At 37.1% G+C, this 9,074-nt stretch overlaps 1 long non-coding RNA gene across 2 annotated transcripts; it reads right to left on the reverse strand.

The window, feature by feature from the left end:
* Positions 1 to 2,930: 2,930 nt before the first annotated feature.
* Positions 2,931 to 5,114, reverse strand: LOC145092427 (uncharacterized). Of its 2 annotated transcripts, XR_013702542.1 has the most exons (4): positions 4,147 to 5,114; positions 3,850 to 4,028; positions 3,389 to 3,464; positions 2,931 to 3,250 (listed from the first exon to the last, which is right to left on the reverse strand). It is a non-coding gene; the product is annotated as an uncharacterized LOC145092427 (long non-coding RNA). The 2 variants fall into 2 exon arrangements; XR_013702541.1 differs by having other exon boundaries at positions 3,389 to 4,028.
* Between the last annotated feature and the right edge of the window lie 3,960 nt (positions 5,115 to 9,074).

The raw sequence follows: 9,074 nt of genomic DNA on the forward strand, positions 1-9,074 counted from the left end.
TAAAAAAACAACGAGTGGCCATCCCGACGATATTTGGTCGCTATAGGTATTTAATCGACAACTGTGAAAAACCTATAGAACGACAAGTCATTGTAATAGCTTCGACCTATACCGACGACAACTCGTCGCTAAAGCTTTCCGGACGACGTGTCGTAGCCACAGCTAAATAATAAAACTTTTTTTTTCGAAAATATGTTTGACGAAAACTCTACCGACGTCCTGTCGTCGCAACAGGGGGAAGCTATGCCGACGACCATATTGACCTATGCCGATAGGCCTATGCCGAGGACTGAGTGCTGACGACAAGTTGTCTGTATACCCTATGGCGACGACATCTCGTCGGTCAGAAATTGTCGTCACCATAGGGGGTAAAAGTTGTAGTGGAGAGAATTTTCTATTTTTTTCTCGTTCAACATCCCACTTAACTCTGGCCTTCTGCTTTAAGTCTAGTGTTTTAAGAGTGTCGATCTCCATTAATCTGTTCCTCCACTCCTTCCGCAACAGTCGTTCACAAGAAGTAAGCAGCCTAGACTCCGCTAATAATTCCAAACTATCAATCTATTTAGAGAGCATAGAATACTCTTCAGTCTCTTTGGATTTTAATTCAGATCTCCAATTTCGAATATGGCTGCTTTGAGTCTTTAAGGTTTTTTCAAAACAACCACATAGGTTTATTGCAATCGACACTATAGGCCCAAGAGTTCAAAAGTCAAAACCAGATCAGTGAGCCCGTCTAATAAATACCAGAAATTAAAATTTTTGAATTTGAATGAGCTTGATCCGTAATCATGGAAATCGCTGATGGTTTCTTTCCATTTTTTATTCTATATATTGTCAGGGTTGAATCTGTCGTTATCTAATTGGGACTTGGATCCCACAGGTACCTGACACTTATCTACAAAACACCTAAAGTGCATCCATATCCCCTGGGTACATATTATCTTTGCAATTGACAAAAAATAAGGACTGAAACAGTTGGAGTATATTTATCATCATTCCAAGTTTGGCAGCTCATGATCATGTATCGTAATTCAGAAAAAGATGCTGATTCAAACATTAAAGTTTGATCCCTGAGTCCTCATGATCATGACCTCAGAGAAACAAGTAGGCCATGCAAGTGCCTCTGTATTGACTGATCGATGGATTAGAAAAAGTTTCTTGTTAGTATAGTGTGCTAAACTGAGCAAAGCCATGTGAAGCTTCACATGTGTAGGCCCTTCAAGAAGAAAAGTAAACCCACTAAAATATTTCCCAAATCCATTTGGGTTGTTAGTTGCAACTTGCAATTAAGTATATACACTATAAATATAAACGTTAAACCCGAAACCTAGCTTCATCACATCACAACAGTTTCAATCTGATTCCCACTCTATCAATCAATCAATTCATTCTATCAAAAATATTATTTTAGAAGTATGGGTGTTTTCAGGTTGCATTCAATAGTTGCAAATGCGAAACAACTTATTAAACTGAACAACAACAAGCACCTTCAGCGAGATGCTCCCAAAGGATATTTGGCTGTGTACGTTGGAGAAATTCAAAGGAAACGGTTTTTGGTTCCTTTATCGTTCTTGGATCAACCATTGTTTCAAGATCTGTTACGTAGGTCAGAGGAGGAGTTCGAGTTCAACCATCCAATGGGAGGACTTACCATTCCTTGCCATGAAGAAGCTTTCATCCGTCTCACTACCCAGTTACGCACTAATTCATAGTTACTTTGAGGCCAAAGAACTGTCATCCTCTCAAGATTTTTGATGCACGGTTTTGTAGACAGTATATAGTGGTAATGTCCTGTATATATGTTCCAATTCACCATGTTCATATATACTGCAGTTTCTGAATGTCATAACTATGCATATGGACGCATCGGATATCTTTCAAATGACGTCTCTCTGCTGTTATTTCATTCAAATAAAATATAGAATATATGATTCTTTTATACATTAATTTCAATAAAAACTACTTATTTTTATGCAAAACACTCTCTTATGTTCAAACAAATAGAATGTCGTAATTTAGTGTGATAATCGCATCTGGATATGACCAATTGCAAATAAAAACAAGGCAATTTTTTCTTAGTTGAATTGGAATTCATGGTGTTTGTCCCCTATTTAATCTCTCATGTTGTTGTTTAATGTAACATGTAATAGCTCTTTTTTTTAGCTTATCTCGTTAGCATTGGCAGACGCAGAAAAAAAAATCAAGAGTTTCACAAAAACTTTAGGAGTAGCACTACTAGAAAAAAAAAATTCATTTCCAGTGTCCGTCAAAAAATCAGTCACTAAGGGTTTTACCGATGGATTTACAAAGAAATTACACTTATCGGATAGTATTGTTGGTGTTAATCCAAACCAGGTCAAAGCCATGTATTTTATTCAGGGGCAATTCAGTCCTTTTGTTAGGAGTAATAGAGTATGACCAAGTAAATAGCCACGTTTGGCTCCAGAGAGTTAGTAGGCAGTCTTTCTAGGATAATTAGTTGCAAGTATCTTATATAAATATCCTTGTAATCGATTGATCAATGTATTGGAATAAAACACAGAAAAAATTGCCCTGCATCTTCTCTCACTCTTTTACTCTGTTTTTGTTGTGTGAAACAGGTCTGAACCAACAAGTATGAGAGATTTTCAACAGATTCATGATTCTGGTGTATTTGGTACAGATTTTTGATAGATTTCCACCGGATTTAACTACTACAAAAAGAGTCAAAGGACCCGGTTAAATCAGTTAAAGAACCCAGTTTGCAACCGGGTTTGATGTTCGGCGAATCCTACGCGAAATTAATAGTAGAGCCCGGTTTTAAACCGGGTCTTTTAATGACAAAAAGAGCCCAGTTCAGTATCATATAACCGGGTCATATAACAATATCAATGCTACTTCTTTACATGGATTATAACTCGGTTTCCATATAAAAAACCGGGTCTTATAAAAACTCTAAACATTGTTTTTATATGCAAATCAAAGCCCGGTTACTTACAACCACTATATAATATAGCTGCTTTTGAATTCAACAAATAAAAAGTCACCAACTTAATTTCTAAATGAACTTTTACATATTAATATCACTAAGAACTTATCTTACAAAACATCTAAAGATATCTCAATTCTCAAACGTACCCAACACAGACACCAACTTGTTTTCTGTTTCTCACAAATATCAATACGGTTGCATTCATTTGCACTTCAAGTGTGAACCTCCTATGACATATCCATACACACAGCTAAAATTGAAAAGATGGAGGTGTTGGTCCTGAAAGTCATGAGATACAACAATTATTTCACTAATAAGTTAGCATACTCTAAATCAAAGTCCAAAGTATAAATCACTATTTCAAGTTTCACCTAAATATTTCCAATAACATACTACACAAAATTCATAAATAGTTACCTTAAACATAAGAAAGGATGCACGTACTTTTTTCATGATACCAAACAATTCTATAATGAATATCAGTTAATTTCCCCTGCACAATATCAAAAGTTTAAAAATCAAAGTCAAACATGCAAATATTCCAACTAATTAGTTATTAAAAAAGATATTAACAAACTAAAAAAATTTATTCATGGATGTTTTGCATTACCAAAAACTTATAGTACACATCTAGTTTGAATTATTTTGACTGTCATTTCAATTTCTATCATATGATCCCTAGCTAATTTTGTTGTGACACTCTTTCCAACTCCAGTTTCCAAATTACATTAAACAAAAATTCCATTTTACAAAATAATAATAATAATAATAATAATAATAATAATAATAATAATATAGAAATGATTTAGTACAAACCTGATATGGATATATATTAACATTTACACCATATGCAAAATACAATAAACTTACTTAGGCACCTTTATTTTACTTATCTTAATTCTTCAACATCACAATATCACTTTCAAAGCACTTCTCATCATGTCATTATAAGTAGCATTAGCAGTTCCACGTACATGGGTGCTATTTAGAATCTTTTCTTTGCAAACCTTGATAACATCACTTCTAGAAATTAAGACATCTGTGAAGGGATTAATTTCTGATAAAACAAAACCAGACATCATTTGGTCAGATAACATTGAATGTTATGTTAAAAGAAAATGAAAGTACAATGCAATAATAAATACGTAACTAAAAAAATGGCAATGAAACATTACCTGATTAGTTATATTCCCAATATTCCTTTCCGGCAAACTCTTGAGCTATCCCTCTCTCAACAAATTTGAATGGCATCATTATCATTAGAATAAAGGGTGTTAACAAAAAGGAAAAAAGAATGCAATCTAAGAATACAATGAAACCAAAAAAACTAAGCAATCAAACATAGACAAAACCAACAAGCAACAACCAAGACAGGGACTCCAAGCAAACCCCAAAAAATAACAATGCAAACAACAGGAAGAAAAAACTAAGTCTTAAACCTTGAAAGCATCACACCTCGACAGCATGAAAAAGACGAACTCACAAAAACCAATGCCCAGAAATCCCCAGCAGCACCATTTATACAACATAAGCAAACAAAGCTTAGAAAGGTAAAAAAAAAAAAATAAAAAAAAAAAAAAAAAAAAAAGGAACGAGCCACATCGATCAATAACCAGGACACTCAGGGGAAAATAGTCAAGACACCAATGCAGCAACACACCAACAGAACAGAGCAAACTCAATAGAAGCCATACACCAAACCCAGGGGTAAAAACGTCAATAACCCCAAAAGCAACATCATCCAGCAAGATGCAAACATGGACTCTTAAAAGAACATTCAAGCCATACGACCAAAGCAGAACTTCAACAAAGGCAGCCAGACACTTGACAAGGCCAATGAGCAAAAGATCCAACCAGTCGCTAAATTCTAAGGGGTAATCAAAGTGGTAATCACAGGGATACAATCGTCAAAAGCCCCAAAAAATGGCAGGTGCTGAACAATAAATCAGACCCACAAATCCACAATCATAGTTGATTCCTTTAGAGATAAAGAGATAGAAAACAACAATAACCATCAAGAAAATAAGGAATCCCAAATCAGAACATGCATTTAATAAAGCAAAAGGGATCGATTTCTCAAGTCATCTAAATTGTTTCCAGATTTTGATATACATAATGAATGATTATCATTTTTCAGTCAAAATTGTACCTCTAGCTCTAGTGAAAATAGCCCCAATAAAGTTTCGATTCATGTTGTTTCAAGTATTAGGGTATTCAATTGGTGATTTCTAATCTTCACTAGTAGTGGTCGTAGAGAGTAGCTTTGAAATCGTATAATAGGACAAATGGCGGGATATCAAAATTTGATATGAAGGACACCAAAAATTGATGGCGGGATATCAAAATTTGGTAATATATCAAGGTTTGGTTTTGTCTTTTTTTTTTTGAGCTTTAATTTTGTTATTTTTTTTGGAACCGGCACAACGGAAGCCTCTCCTTGGTAATTTTAGAAGGAGACTCGAGTTCGAGTCATCCCAAAGGGGGATATCAAAATTTGATAGGCATGGTATCGATATTTTTATTTTCTTTACATCACACACATATATCCTATTGTTTTATATGGTAATATATCAAGGTTTGGTTTTGTTATTTTTTTTTTTTTTTGAGGTTTGATTTTGTTATTTTTTTTTTTGGAACCGGCGCAACGGAAGCCTCTCCTCCGTGATTTGAGAAGGAAACCCGAGTTCGAGTCATCCCAAAGGGGGATATCAAAATTTGATAGGCATGGTATCGATATTTTTATTTTCTTTACATCACACACATATATCCTATTGTTTTATATGGTAATATATCAAGGTTTGGTTTTGTTATTTTTTTTTTTTTTGAGGTTTGATTTTGTTATTTTTTTTTTGGAACCGGCGCAACGGAAGCCTCTCCTCCGTGATTTGAGAAGGAAACCCGAGTTCGAGTCATCCCAAAGGGGGATATCAAAATTTGATAGGCATGGTATCGATATTTTTATTTTCTTTACATCACACACATATATCCTATTGTTTTATATGGTAATATATCAAGGTTTGGTTTTGTTATTTTTTTTTTTTTTTTGAGGTTTGATTTTGTTGTTTTTTTTTTTTTTGGAACCGGCGCAACGGAAGCCTCTCCTCCGTGATTTGAGAAGGAAACCCGAGTTCGAGTCATCCCAAAGGGGGATATCAAAATTTGATAGGCATGGTATCGATATTTTTATTTTCTTTACATCACACACATATATCCTATTGTTTTATATGGTAGTATATCAAGGTTTGGTTTTGTTATTTTTTTTTTTTGAGGTTTGATTTTGTTATTTTTTTTTTTTGGAACCGGCGCAACGGAAGCCTCTCCTCCGTGATTTGAGAAGGAAACCCGAGTTCGAGTCATCCCAAAGGGGATATCAAAATTTGATAGGCATGGTATCGATATTTTTATTTTCTTTACATCACACACATATATCCTATTGTTTTATATGGTAATATATCAAGGTTTGGTTTTGTTTTTTTTTTTTTTTTTGAGGTTTGATTTTGTTTTTTTTTTTTTGGAACCGGCGCAACGGAAGCCTCTCCTCCGTGATTTGAGAAGGAAACCCGAGTTCGAGTCATCCCAAAGGGGGATATCAAAATTTGATAGGCGGGGTATCGATATTTTTATTTTCTTTACATCACACACATATATCCTATTGTTTTATATGGTAATATATCAAGGTTTGATTTTGTTGATTTTTTTTAATTGACAGCTACTGCAACGGAAGCCTCTTCTCCGTTATTTTAGAAGGAGACCCGAGTTCGTATGTTTGGGTCAAACCCTAACTTTTAGGGTTTGCACCTTATTTAACACGTCATTATGGTCTTTGGACACTTAACCTCGTCAGCCTCCACTGATCATTACGTCCCATTGAAAACCTAGTTTAACAAATAACTACATAATTATTGTAATTAATTATATTGTTTGTGTGTAGGTCTCACTCTTCTCCAACAAACTCCTTCTTCTATGAGCACCAATATACATGAAATACCACCAAAAACTCAAGAACCACAAAAAAAAATAAGGGCTAGGGTTTCGTTTCTAAGATTTAATGGGATGGAGGCTGAAGATAAGAGGGTTTGGTGTTGAGTTAAAGAGCTTAAATAGGGTCAAAGAACCTAAATTAGGGTTTGGGTCTAACTGGAGTACACCCAACGTACTCCAAAGGGCACCTGCGACTTCCTTGCCTAGTACGCCCAACGTACTATGTTGGCCCTTAAACCTCCAAACTTTTGAATGCCATATCTTCGTCGTTCTAAGTCCGATTTCGACGATCCTTATATCCACGGAGAGGTAACAACAAGCTATACGCTTCTATCAACTCATCATTTACTTAAAACTTTCCAAACTAAAATCTAGAATTCATAAAAAGCCCGAACAAACACTTTACCGGTATACATTATGGCTCCAAAACACAAATCGAACTCCCGGGTCATCAAATCTACATTACCCACACCTAAATGGGTCTAAATCTCTCTTTCCCAAAGGCCCTAAGCCCTTATGATAACCGATCCTCATGTCACAACCCCGGATTAGAAAACGATTCGGGACAGGGTGTTACAACTCTCCTCTCTTAAATTAGATTTCTTCCTCGAAATCACTCTTTGCCACTCTTTTGGAAAACAAGGCTCCAAACAAAACCTTCTAATGCTAAACAAGTTATTGATCCTTTAACTGTGGAACCAATATGTAACGACCCAAATTTCACGTCCAAAAAATTTCTTTTTTAAATCAATACTTTAGAAAACGATTGTAATTAAAACACTGTCTGGTCAAACCAATTCATAACATACATCGTGTCTGAAAACTGGAACATGAAAAACAATCAACTATCAGAGTATAAAATCCCAGAATGACTCATGGTGCGGAAAACAAGGCACGTGTATGATGTGCCGCTACCGCGCCAGCTCCTTCCCCCTTGAAGAAGAGGTACCTGAAAACAAAATTGTAAACCGTTAGCACGAAGCTTAGTGAGTTCCCCAATAATACCTCATACCATACAAACATATAATGAACAGCTAGGAGATACGGGCCACGCCCACACTCATGAAGATACGGGCCTCACCCACACTCCGCTAGCTGGTAGATACGGGCCTCGCCCACACTCCGCTATCTGGGAGATACGGGCCTCGCCCACACTCCGCTATCTGAGAGATACGGGCCTCGCCCACACTCCACTATCAGAGAGATACGGGCCTCGCCTACACTCAACTGCCCAACCATAACATACAAGTATCACACAGACAACGAGTATAAATAATTCTATCATACTGGCATATATCATCATCAAACTCAACTATAAGATACGGGCCCTGCCCACACTTTTATACTAACATATCGTCTATACGGGCCGGCCATGGTGCCTTAGACCCGTTGCTACTGGAAGGAAACTCACCTCGAAAAGTAGCTACCGAAAGTCTGACTGCTAGACGTCTAGTTGCTGCACCGGTAATCCTCCGGCTACAAATCCATAAACATAGATTAGCCACTCATAAATACCCTTAGGTCAATTGACTGACCCATCCCAGGTCCAAGGTCAACTCCTTGGTCAAAGTCAACTTCCAGTTGACTGGACTCACCGAGTCATGGCATAGACTCGCCGAGTCCTTCTCCTACTAACCCGGTCCTACTCGCCAAGTCCCTCTTCCCACTCACCGAGTCACCCTTAACTCACTACTCGGGACTATAGAACCGACTCGCGATCCGACTCGCCGCGTCCATGAACAACTCGCTGAGTCCCCACGAGCAGATCTCCTACTCGCTTCCAAATCCTCACTAGAGCAGTCCTTAAGAGGATTTGGGGTCCTGGGACTATTGCTACACGTTAAATTGCTAATTCCGCGTGCAGATACGAAGGGTTGGACCTTCAACACTTAAACCACTCTTACTCAGTGACAGTTCATATGACTCACCGAGTTTGAAGAACCACTCGTTGAGTTCCAGGCAATCTTCATAGGACTCGCCGAGTTGTTCATCCAACTCGCCGAGTCTAAGACCATCTTCATAGAACTCGTCGAGTTCCACCTTGGGACTCGCCGAGTCCCCTTCGACCCACTTCCCATTCAGACCAAATCTGAGACATGCAACGCTTCTAAACCATAGATCT

The sequence above is a fragment of the Lactuca serriola genome, chromosome 3, assembly GCF_051521515.1.
Source record: "Lactuca serriola cultivar US96UC23 chromosome 3, Lser_US96UC23_V15, whole genome shotgun sequence".
NCBI lineage: Eukaryota > Viridiplantae > Streptophyta > Magnoliopsida > Asterales > Asteraceae > Lactuca > Lactuca serriola.